Raw genomic sequence first — 11,985 nt, 5'->3', positions numbered from 1 at the left:
GGTTACTCAAGTGTGTCTATGTGTGTGTATGTAGGAGTGACTAGAAGGATACCCAGGTAGGAAGATTCAGGGAATCTGGGAAGTAAGGAGAAGCTCAGGAGGGAATTTGGCTGAGGCCTCCTCTGGATCATCTCTTAAGAGCTGCTCAGGAAGGAATTGGATGTAAAGGTCTAGGACTCTGGACAAAACACAAAGCTGTGAGCATCATTTCCTGCTCAAAGCAAAGAGAGAAGGGAGTGGAGGCAGATTTTGGGGACTACAGACCTTAGGGATGGTGGGGGAAGAGAAACCAGTTAAGTGCTGTGGGATAGAATGACAGGAAGTGGGGAAGGTCCAGGGAGCCAATAGAAGGGTCACTTAGAGAAGAAAAGGGTGGTTACCTGTTCCTGGAGATGGAGGCCCATAAGGACAGCAAGGTGCTGCTAAACTTGACAATAAGAGAAAAGGTGATATTGTAGAGGGCAGTGTCCACACTCCATTTACAGTGCGATGGTCACTTTTTTGGTTACAATATCTAACACTAGACAAATCTCTTTTTTGAAAGAAAAATCTAGAAATTAGCTCGTACAATTAACTAGGCTCTCCACGTACAAACAGCCCTCATTTTATTGCCAAAATCTTGGCTCTCTGTGCACCATGCCAAACAAAAATATGGAGACAGAGTTACTGAGGAGAAGGAAAGAGTGTCTTTATTACTTTGCCTGGCAAAGGGGGATCCCAAGGCTAGCACCTCAAGAACTATGTCCCCCTTCCTGATGAATCAAGAGAGGTTACATAGTCAGGCAGGGGTATGTGATAAGGATCAATGCAGTAACAGTCTTCATTTCTTCTGCAAAGTTTCAAAAGGGTGAGGTTGCTGGCAAGATTAAGGTGTGTGCAGTACAAAGGTCCATATGGTCAAAGCTATGGTATTTCTAGTAGTCACGTACGGATGTGAGAGTAGGACCATAAAGAAAGGTGAGCACGGAAGAATCGATGCTTTCAAACTGTGGTGTTGGAGAAGACTCCTGAGAGTCTCTTGGACAACAAGGAGATCAAACCAGTCGATCCTAAAGGAAATCAACCCTGAATATTCATTGGAAAGGCTGATGCTAAAGCTGAAGCCCCAATATTTTGGCCACCTGATGCGGAGAGCTGGCTCATTGGAAAAGACCCTAATGTTGGGAAAGATTGAAGGCAGGAGGAGAAGGAGACGACAGAGAATGAGATGGTTGGATGGCATCACCGACTCAACGGACACAGTGATGGTGAAGGACAGGGAAGCCTGGCGTGCTGCAGTTCACGGGGTCACTAGGAGTCGGATACCACTGAGTGACTGAACAACAAAAGGGTCTTACGTGGTCCGGTCTCCTAATCTTGATAAGCTTCTATGGTCCCTTTAATCTTGCCTCAGGTGGTTTTGTTGCCGTTCCTTCCTTCATTAGCAACTGTTCTGACAGTTGGAGCCAAGAGAAGGTCATGGAGCCTGGGTCTGGCCTGTAAGAAATGATGGACATAAAGGCCTCTGTTCCCAGGAGTCCCACAGGGTGCTGCTTGCTATCAACTTTATTTATTTATTTATTTTTTCTCCTTTATTTTTTTTTTTTCAGTGGGTTTTGTCATACATTGATATGAATCAGCCATAGAGTTACACGTATTCCCCATCCCGATCCCCCCTCCCACCTCCCTCTCCACCCGATTCCTCTGGGTCTTCACAGTGCACCAGGCCCGAGCACTTGTCTCATGCATCCCACCTGGGCTGGTGATCTGTTTCACCATAGATAATATACATGCTGTTCTTTCGAAACATCCCACCCTCACCTTGTCCCACAGAGTTCAAAAGTCTGTTCTGTACTTCTGTGTCTCTTTTTCTGTTTTGCATATAGGGTTATCGTTACCATCTTTCTAAATTCCATATATATGCGTTAGTATGCTGTAATGTTCTTTATCTTTCTGGCTTACTTCACTCTGTATAATGGGCTCCAGTTTCATCCATCTCATTAGAACTGATTCAAATGAATTCTTTTTAACGGCTGAGTAATATTCCATGGTGTATATGTACCACAGCTTCCTTATCCATTCATCTGCTGATGGGCATCTAGGTTGCTTCCATGTCCTGGCTATTATAAACAGTGCTGCGATGAACATTGGGGTGCACGTGTCTCTTTCAGATCTGGTTTCCTCAGTGTGTATGCCCAGAAGTGGGATTGCTGGGTCATATGGCAGTTCTATTTCCAGTTTTTTAAGAAATCTCCACACCGTTTTCCATAGCGGCTGTACTAGTTTGCATTCCCACCAACAGTGTAAGAGGGTTCCCTTTTCTCCACACCCTCTCCAGCATTTATTGCTTGTAGACTTTTGGATAGCAGCCATCCTGACTGGCGTGTAATGGTACCTCATTGTGGTTTTGATTTGCATTTCTCTGATAATGAGAGATTTTGAGCATCTTTTCATGCTATCAACTTTAGAATTGTGAGCTGATTTAGTCTTCGTGACACTCTTCTGAGGGAAGCATCACTTCTACATTTCACATAAGGGAGCCGGAGTCTGTTAGCAGCAGAGCTGGGTTATGAATCTGAGTCTTTCTGCCCAGCAGACTGAGTATTGTCCACCCCTGGGAAGGATGCTGGAGGGTTCTGAGGCACTTAGCTTAGCTGCCTCTCTCGGTTCTGTGGCCTCTGCAGGCTGTCTTTGAGGAAAGAAAGTGAAGTCGCTCAGTCGTGTCCAACTCTGTGGCCCCATGGACTGAAGCCTACTAGGCTCCTCCATCCGTGGGATTTTCCAGGCAAGAATACTGGAGTGGGTTGTCATTTCCTTCTCCAGGGGATCTTCCCAACCAGAGATTGAACCCAGGTCTTCCGCATTATGGGCAGATGCTTTACCATCTGAGCCGCTAGGGAAGTCTGGATGAGGAAGAGGGACTTTATTCAGCTCTGGCGTTTGGCAGGAGGAAGAGCTCTGGGTTGGTCTTCAGGCCACAAAGGACCCCATTGCCTATGACACTCCTCATGAGACAGATAATTGATGACGGTACTGAGCCCTATTCTGTGCCGAGTACCATGCTAGCTCTGGGGACCCGTCAGCCCCCTGTGACATATGATAGGAGAGGAGAACATGGGGGTTGTCAGGGACTCCAGCATCTCTTAGGTGGAGCTGCTGTTCTAGAGCTGATGCTGTGGGAGTGGGGTTACAGCCTGTAAAGGATGGTTACTAGCAGGACCTGTGAGGTGGAGCCTGATGGATCAAGAGACGCAAAGGAACTGGGAACACAGAGGAGGAGTCCCAGCCTCCTGGTAGGACCACGTGGCTTTCAGGGGAGATGTGGAGGACTTGGAGAGCCATAGGGGACCAGGGCTAGGGAAGAATGTTCTAGATGAGGAGGCAGTGTGTGTGGAGGGAGCAGAGCATGTGGGAGAAGGGCTTGCTCGGGAGGGCAGCAGTGCAGTGGGACTGGACCCTGCCAGGTGAGAGACAGGGATGCTCGGGAGAGAAGGCTGGAGAGGCTAGCAGGGCTGGGTCACCCTGATAAAGAGCTTGACTCCAACCAGGAGGGTTCGTCTGTGGGATAATCAGGAGAGAGACAGGCTCAGCTTTGCATTTTGGAAATGATTCTGGATACTGCTATTGAGGAGTGGCTGGAGGGGGCCCCTCCTGTCCCTAGCCCTGAGGCCATCCAGGTTCAGCACCCCTCCACACCTCCCATCCTCCCATTCCCTACCACAGAGCTGCATGACCTCCCAGTCCATTCCACTCAGAACCACACGGGTCCATCCAGGCCCAGCCTCTTTCCTAGGTTACTTCATTTACCTTGTCCCTTACTGGAAAACTGGGTTCACCTCTCACTGGTGCCAAGTCAAAAGACACAACCAAGCCAAAAATTCAGAGAAGGAAGGACTTATTATTTGCAGCTAGTAAGAAAGGATACAGGTATATTCATGAAGGGGCTTGTGCAGAGGAAAATTCTGCATAGAATTGGGGCTAATGATGACAGAATCTAAGTTTTAGTTGATTGAAACCTTGAAGATAAGGGAAGGTCAACATCATTCCATCTTCCACCTGGGTGCAAGCCTTAGTCCTGGCAGAATTCCCTGTCAGATTGTTTACACATATCCCTTGAGAAAGAACTAGGGCTCTGTTTTATCTGAACTATTGTTTCTTGAGGGCTTTTCCTTTGTTCCTACATTCCCTGACTTCCCTTAAGATTGTAGATAACTGAGATGTGTTCAAGGACAAGCATTGTGGCCAGGCTTAGATCACAAAATGGCTTCTCTTATGTCAAGACAGTCAAGCCCAGTTCTCTTTCTCTGGGCATGTCTCCCCTACTATATCTGCTTATACCTTCCTCCTATACGGTAAGGATAGAAATGGAGGTTGTGAGGAAGCACCCACTTTTCAGATGTGGAACAGTGATCTTTAGAACTGGTGTTGCAGGGAGTTCTGCCCACTGTGCCCTGAGAGAGGCAGTGGGGAAATACAGCCTAGAGGCCCCTCAGTGAGGGAAGATGACTGAATGTTCCTAAACAATCAACACTCACCAGTTGGGGCCCCTGAAACACAGGGAGAATACGACATGGATTCTTCTGAGGTGTTTAGAATCTGGGTGCAGTGTTAAGGCCGTGGGAGAAGAGAGGCCGCCCCTGACCAAGGCTAAGGCATCTGGGAGGCTTCCTGGGGGAGGTGGCATTTGACCTGGACCTTGAAGTTTGGGTCCAACTCTTACATCCATACATGACCACTGGAAAAACCATAGCCTTGACTAGACTGACATTTATTGGCAAAGTAATGTCTCTGCTTTTTAATATGCTGTCTATGTTGGTCATAACTTTTTTCCCATGGGGTAAGCGTCCTTTAATGTGAGATGTGGGAGTTGGACTATAAAGAAAGCTGAATGCCGAAGAATTGACACTTTTGAACTGTGGTATTGGAGAAGACTCTTGAGAGTCCCTTGGACTGCAAGGAGATCCAACCAGTCCATTCTAAAGAAAATCAGTCCTGAATATTCACTGGAAGGACTGATGCTGAAACTGAAACTTCAATACTTTGGCCACCTGATGAGAAGAACTGACTCATTTGAAAAGACCCTGATGCTGGGAAAGATTGAAGGTGGGAGGAGAAGGGGACAACAGAGGATGAGGTGGTTGGATGGCATCACCGACTCAATGGACATGCGTTTGAGTAAACTCTGGGAGTTGGTGATGGACAGGGAGGCCTGGTGTGCTGCAGTCTTTGGGGTTGCAAAGAGTCAGACACAACTGAGCGACTGAACTTACTGAGTGAAGGTTGGGTAGGATTTCTTAGCGAGAATTTTCCCCTAAAAGAAGTGATCATTCTTTAAAAAGAGTTTCACCAAGCAGTTTTAACTGGTTGCTTTCATTCAATTCAAGATTTTTTCAGCCTTTTTTAGTGCACATTTATTACCAGAATTTTGTTTTGGTGGCTGTGTTAATTTACTGGCTTAAAGAGCACATTTTTAATCTTCCAGTCTCTCTAGGCCAAAATCAACATAAGGTGTGGCTGAGTTTCTTTCTGAGGCCCTAGGGGAGAATCTGTTCCCTGGTCTTTTCCAGCTTCTAGAGCTGGCCTGCATCTTGGTTCTCAGCCTTATTTCTGTATTTCCACAGCCAGCAAGGTTGGGCATATTATCATCTCTCAGTCTCACTTGCTTCTGCCTCCCTCTTCCACTTATAATAGGACCTTTATCATTAGATTAGGCCCACCCAGATAATCCAGGATCATCTCTCCACTTTAAGGTTGGCTAGTTAAAACCTTAATTCCATCTGTAATCTTAATTCCTTTTGCATATAAAGTAAGGTCACAGCTTCCAGGGGTTAAAATGTGGCTGTCTTTGGGGGGCCATTATTCTACCTGCCATGGCAAGGGTTAGCTTTTATTTCCCCTTTTTATTTTATTTTGAGCAGCAAGGCAATCAATAGAGTCTTTCCTCACGCCGAAAAAAAAAAAGAAAAGCCAACTGGTGTTCACAACTGTCACTGTAAATTTGTAATAAATCACTCAAAATGCTTAGTTTCAAAGAGAAAAGTGGTTACCGATTCCTAAGAATGCAGCTTTGAAATGATTTCCTATACGTAGAAGCCTCTTTCCTGTGAAAATTGCCTGCTGTCATTTCATATCCTTGAGCTCTGTGGACTCACATTGTCCTGAAATCCCTTTATAGGGTGACTGTCCAGGAGGCAGGATCTATGACTAAAGGACATTCAGTTCACTTTTACTGAGCACCTACTCTATGCGACTCACTGTGTTAGATGTCGGGGACAGAGACACCAGCATGGCACAGCTGCTGCCCTAATTAGATCGTATATTGTTTTTGAAACCAAACAATAGTAAACTAATAATATATACATATTGTAGATTTTGAAGAAAAACCAAAGGTAGTAAAAAAGGAAAGAAAAAATAATAATACTGCCATCCTGAGAAAGTTATTGTTAAAGTTGTGATGGATATTGTTCTAGATTTTTTCCAGGCATATGTAGTATATAAGTTTTAAAACCAAAAAACAACCTTAAAAAAGAATTCTTATGTAAAACAAAAGAAAAAAACAAGGGAACAAAAAAAAAGGAATTGTCCTGTGATACTGTACCACATCCCAACATTTATCGTACTTGTTTGGTTTTAAGGTAGTAAAATCTGCTGGAGAATATTTGAATTTGCCTGTTTAAAAAAAAAATGGTTGGGGTTCCACTGCCTGTGGGAGACAGCATGGCTAAATGCATAGACTCTGGGCTGCCTGTCCTTCCTTCTGACACCCACTAACTGTGTGACCTAGGGCAGTCACTTCACCTTTCTGTATATCAGTTTCCTCATTTATTATCTTGTAGGGTTGTCGTGTCGGAGAAGACAATGGCACCCCACTTCAGTACTTTTGCCTGGAAAATCCCACGGACGGAGGAGCCTGGTAGGCTGCAGTCCATGAGGTCGCTAAGAGTTGGACACGACTGAGTGACTTCACTTTCACTTTTCCCTTTTCCTTGAAGAAGGAACTGGCAACCCACTCCAGTGTTCTTGCCTGGAGAATCCCAGGGATGGCGGAGCCTGGTGGGCTGCCGTCTATGGGGTCTCACAGAGTCAGACACGACTGAAGCGACTTAGCAGCAGCAGCAGGGTTGTCGTGTGGGTTAAATGAATAAACACATGTAAATCACTCGGGACAGTACCTGGTATCAACCAAGTGCTTGATAAAGATGATGTGTTGTTGTATATGTATGTATGTAATTTATAAAATATGAGTTTGTAATCTCCTTTTTTCCACACATACATAATATGAGCATTTCCCTATATGATTACGTTTATCATTAAAAAAATTTATTTATTTGGCTGCACTGGGTCTTACTGGTGGCCCACAGGATTTCTGTCTTCTTTTAGGCATGTGGGATCTAGATCCCTGACCAGGGATCAAAGCTGGGCTGCCAATATTGGGAGTTCAGAGTCTTAGCCACCAGACTATCAGGGAAGTCCCCCAATTTTCACTTTTAATAGATGTATAAAATCTCATTCAATGGCTGTTTCCCTAGTTTACGGAACCATTACCTTCCATGTCGGATACCTGGATTGTTTACAGTCTTTGACTAATGAGCAAATGCTCCAATGAGCCTCTTTGGCCATATTCCTGATGATGTTCTCAGGACAGATTCTCAGAAGTGTAATACATATTTTTAAGACTTTTGGAATCTCTGTTAAAATTTCATTCCCTAAGATTTACATCAGTGTGGAGCTGCAGGGTTGGGTGGGGTTTCCACTGGGGGAGAGGCAAAGAGCAAGTGCCTTTCCAGATAACCAACAGGATGACCCAAGGCTCAGAAGGAGAGAGGACAGGACCCCCTAGGGGAACTGGGAGAAGGCTGTTAAGTCATGAGGTTTGAGTGAGCCTGTGGTGGGGCAACAAGGCTGCAGGGTGGAAAAAGTCATATTTGATTCACTGGTGATGGGCAGGCTGTGGTGTAGATGAATCAGGAAAAGGTTAACGGAAGTAGGGAAGCCAGCGAAGAAGCTCTTGTCGGAAGCCAGACAAGGGACTTCCCTGGTGGTCCAGTGGTTGCGAATCCACCTCCCAACGCAGGGAACACAGGTTTGATCCCTGGTCTGGGTACTAAACTCCCACATGCTGTGGGGCAAGTACACCTGTGTGCCACAACTAGAGAAAGCCTCATGCCACACACACATACAAAAAACAAGCAAAAGAGGAGGTCTGAATTGGGTGTGAGGAAAGGGGAGGATCTGTGTATATTTTCATCAAAGAATCTTTTGGACCTGGAAACTGACACCACATGGAGAAAGGAGGGGAGGGAGGGAGGAGTCAGAGGCTTTGCTGGAAGGTTTCAGCCTGTCTCTTGGAGAATCAGGGATCGCTGATAGAAATAAGAAAGCTGGGAGGAGGAAACTGTTTTGTGGGATGAAGATTCAAGTAAGACGTGATGAGTCACAAGTGGGGTATGTAGATGGTGAACAAGCTGGGGCAGGAAGCCCAGGGATGGGGCTACGTTAGTCTCAGCCCAGGGTATCCGCAGATCCACTCCTGGCTCTTCCCTGGCCCTGCACTGAGTTAAACCCTGCCTCCTTGTTTCTGTCTTCCAGCTGCGTCAACCAAGGGCCGGTACTGGCAGGAGTAGTGTTACCAAAGGTGTGCATTGAGAGGTCCGGCTGTTCACCACTCAAAAGACAGTAAACAGGCCAGGCTGGTGGAAAGGAAAGTTTGCTTTATTTTAGATGCCGGCAACTGAGGGTAGGGGGAGGGTGGCAGACAACTATCCAAAGGCCAACTCACCCTCTGAGAAGCAGGGGGTGAGAGCTTTCATAGACAGAGTGGGGGGAGGGGGTTACACGCAGAAACAGTACAGTCATCTCTAACAGTCATCTTCAAATTGGTCATCTGACTAGCATCATCACATCATCTTGGTTGTTTTAGGTACAGTTAATCTTCAGTTCCGGGGTGCACTTGTTCCCATTTCTTGGCATCAGTTCTCAGAATTGTGGCAGCTCAAGTCCTGGGTATAGTCTGGTCATCATGTAGTTAACTTCTCCACCTGGTGTTCTGGTATCTGTAAGACAGCTCACAGGATATGGCTCAGAATATTATCTATAGCCTTTGGGAAAGAACTGAAGATTCTTGGGCTCATAAGTCATATGCTTAATGACTACGTTATTATTATTTAGTCTCCTTTGACTGTTTTCCTTTGTTTCAGCATTTCTCACTTCTCTGATTAATATAATATACTAAAGTTTTCCACAGACAAAAGGCAGACAGAGAACATGGTGAGGGGTGGGGGGCAAGGACCATAAGGTCCTGCTCCATGTCAGTAGGAGGGTGGGAAAAGGGAGAGGCAGTGTATTTTGTCATCTCTTTCCCTCTGCTTCAGGGAATGTGTCTAGCAAGGAATGGCTCACACTCCTACTCTGGGATCCCTGCCTCCTGCTCATTTGGCTCCTCAGCTATCACCATGAAACTGTTTTCTTTTTAAAATTATTTTTTGGCCAAGAGGCACGCAAAATTAGGTCTCCATCCAGGGGTCGAACCTATGTCCCCTGGAGTGGAAGCAGGAGTCTTAATCACTGGACCGCCAGGGAAGACCCTGCTTCTTCTGTTTTAAACATTACCTCTGTTTTAAATATGGAGTGTGGTTTCTTGTTTTCCAGGACGGACCCTGACTGAACCAGGAATCACAAGCATGGATACCATTTTAAAGAAAGGTGTATGGACAAGGTCCCAAGTGAGAAAGAGGAGACCCAAGCCTAAAATTCCAGGGGATGCAAATGTAACTGGGGGGCGGGGGGAGGATGGGGACAGTGAAAGGGACACGAGAGAAAAAGAATCTGGGGCAGGGAGAGAACCAGCAGAGTGAAGTGCCCCAGGAACTAAGGAAGGAGAATGGCTTAAGTTTGGAGCATGGTAAAGCAGATGCTCTAGGGAAGGCAGAGAATGAAGACAGAGGACAAGACTTTCAAATCAGCCATGTCCTCAGAGGAGAGCCTCAGTGGAGAGGAGGTGGCAGAGAACAGATTAAGTGTTAAAGAACAGGGCAGGGAGTGAGGTGTGGGAGGCCAGAGTGAGAGTAAAACATTTCTTCAGGAAATACTTACTGAAGAATTGAAATGCTTGCCAAGTATACTTGGCACCACGTACAGGACAGGCCTCGGGTACCTGGTGTGCAAAGATGAATAAGTCATGGTCTCCGTTCTTAAAGCATTCTCCGTGTAGAGAGGGAAACAATCAAGTTTCCAGAGATTTATAGCACATTGTAATACGGTTCTAATCTATGCCGCAAGAGCAGAGAGAAAGTCCTACTGAGCTGTGGGGAGGGGCTCAAGGAGGACTTCCTAGAGAAGGTACCCCTGGGTTTTGACAGATAAGTAGGAGTCATGCAGATGAAATGGGGATGAAAAGGAGGAAAAAAGCATTCTGGATGGAAGGAACAGCCTGAGAAAGGGCATAAAAGTAAGAAATGTTACTGTGAGTTTGGGGAGACCACTGTGCTGCTAAAGCAGAAACTGTGTAGAAGGAAATGGTAGGAGATGAGACTGGGAAATGATTCCAGTAGAATAATGAACTAGATATGTCAATGGGAGCGAGAAGGCAGTGGGAGATTCACTTTGATGTGCTAAAACAGAGTAACAGACACCCTGGAATCCTACATGCAGTGACAATATTTTCAAGAATGAGGATAAAATATTTTTTTGTAAACAAAAACTAAAAGAGTTTATCACTAATAAATTGTTTTCTAAAAATTTTATTTGTTTATTTTATTTTTGGCTGGGCTGGGCCTTCATTGCTGCGTGTGGGCTTTCTCTAGTTACAGTAAGTGAGGGCTGCTCTTCATTGGGGTGCACGGGCTTCTCTTATATTCTCCTGTAGCTGAGCAGGGGCTCCAGGGCACTCGGGTTTCAGTAGCTGCAGCTCTTGGGCTCAGCAGTTGCACCTCCTGGGCTCTAGAGCGCAGGTTCAGCAGCTGGTGTGCAGGGGCTCATATTCCTGGACCAGAGATCAAACCTGAGTCCCCTGTATTGGCAGGCTGACTCTCAACCCCAGGACCACCAGGGAAGTCCCATCACTAATAAATTCTTATTGAATTTATTAAGGCTATTCTTCAGGTCTTTCAGGAATGGCTCCAGCATTCCTGTATTTTTGCCTGGAGAAGTCCATGGACAGAGGAGCCTGGCAGTCTCACAAAGAGTCAGACACGACTGAGTGACTAAAACTTTCACTTTTCATTCTTCAGGCAGAAGGAAATTGATCCCAGATAGGAGATCTGAGATTAAATTTTAAAAAATGATCATTATTGAATCAAACTTGGGTCCACTCACCCCGCTGTGTGCAATAAAGCCAATCTCCTGACAGTGGGTTGCAGTGAAGGAAAGTGCAGTATCTATTACCCAGCACCAAGTGAGGAGTTTAGGCAGTTAGTGTTTAAAAGACCCAAACTCCCCAATGGCTTTAGGGAAAGGATTTTAAAGACAGGGTGAGGGAGGCAGATTGTGGGGTGTGCGATTAGCTGGTAGACATTCTTCTGATTGGTTGACGGTGAGGTAGTTGGGAGTCAACATCATCAACCTTCTGGTTCCAAGCAGCCTGGGGTCTTCATGCTTGTGGGCAGCACACAGTTAACTTCTTCCACCTGGTGGAGGTTTTATTCTCTGCAAAACAGCTCCAAGGACATGGCTCAGGATATTATCTATAGCCCTTGAGGAGGAATGAAAGGCCCTTGACTTCGTTTAATGTGCTCAGTCACTCAGTCGTATTTGACTCTTTGCGGTCCCTTGGATTGTAGCCCACCAGGCTCCTCTGTCCATGGGATTTTTCCAGGCAAGCATACTGGAGTGGGTTGCCATTTCCTCCTCCAGGGGAATCTTTCTGACCCAGGGACTGAACCCTAGATTCTGTGTCTCTTGCTTTGGCAGTCAGATTCTTTACCACTGTGCCACCTGGGAAGCCCTTTGTTTAGTGGCTAAACTTATTATTTCGTCTTGCTTGGCTTTTCCTTTGCTTCTGCACTTTCT

The sequence above is a fragment of the Cervus elaphus genome, chromosome 20 (genome assembly GCF_910594005.1).
Source record: "Cervus elaphus chromosome 20, mCerEla1.1, whole genome shotgun sequence".
In the NCBI taxonomy this organism is placed as follows: Eukaryota; Metazoa; Chordata; class Mammalia; order Artiodactyla; family Cervidae; genus Cervus; species Cervus elaphus.
Note: the sequence above shows the minus strand (reverse complement) of the source record.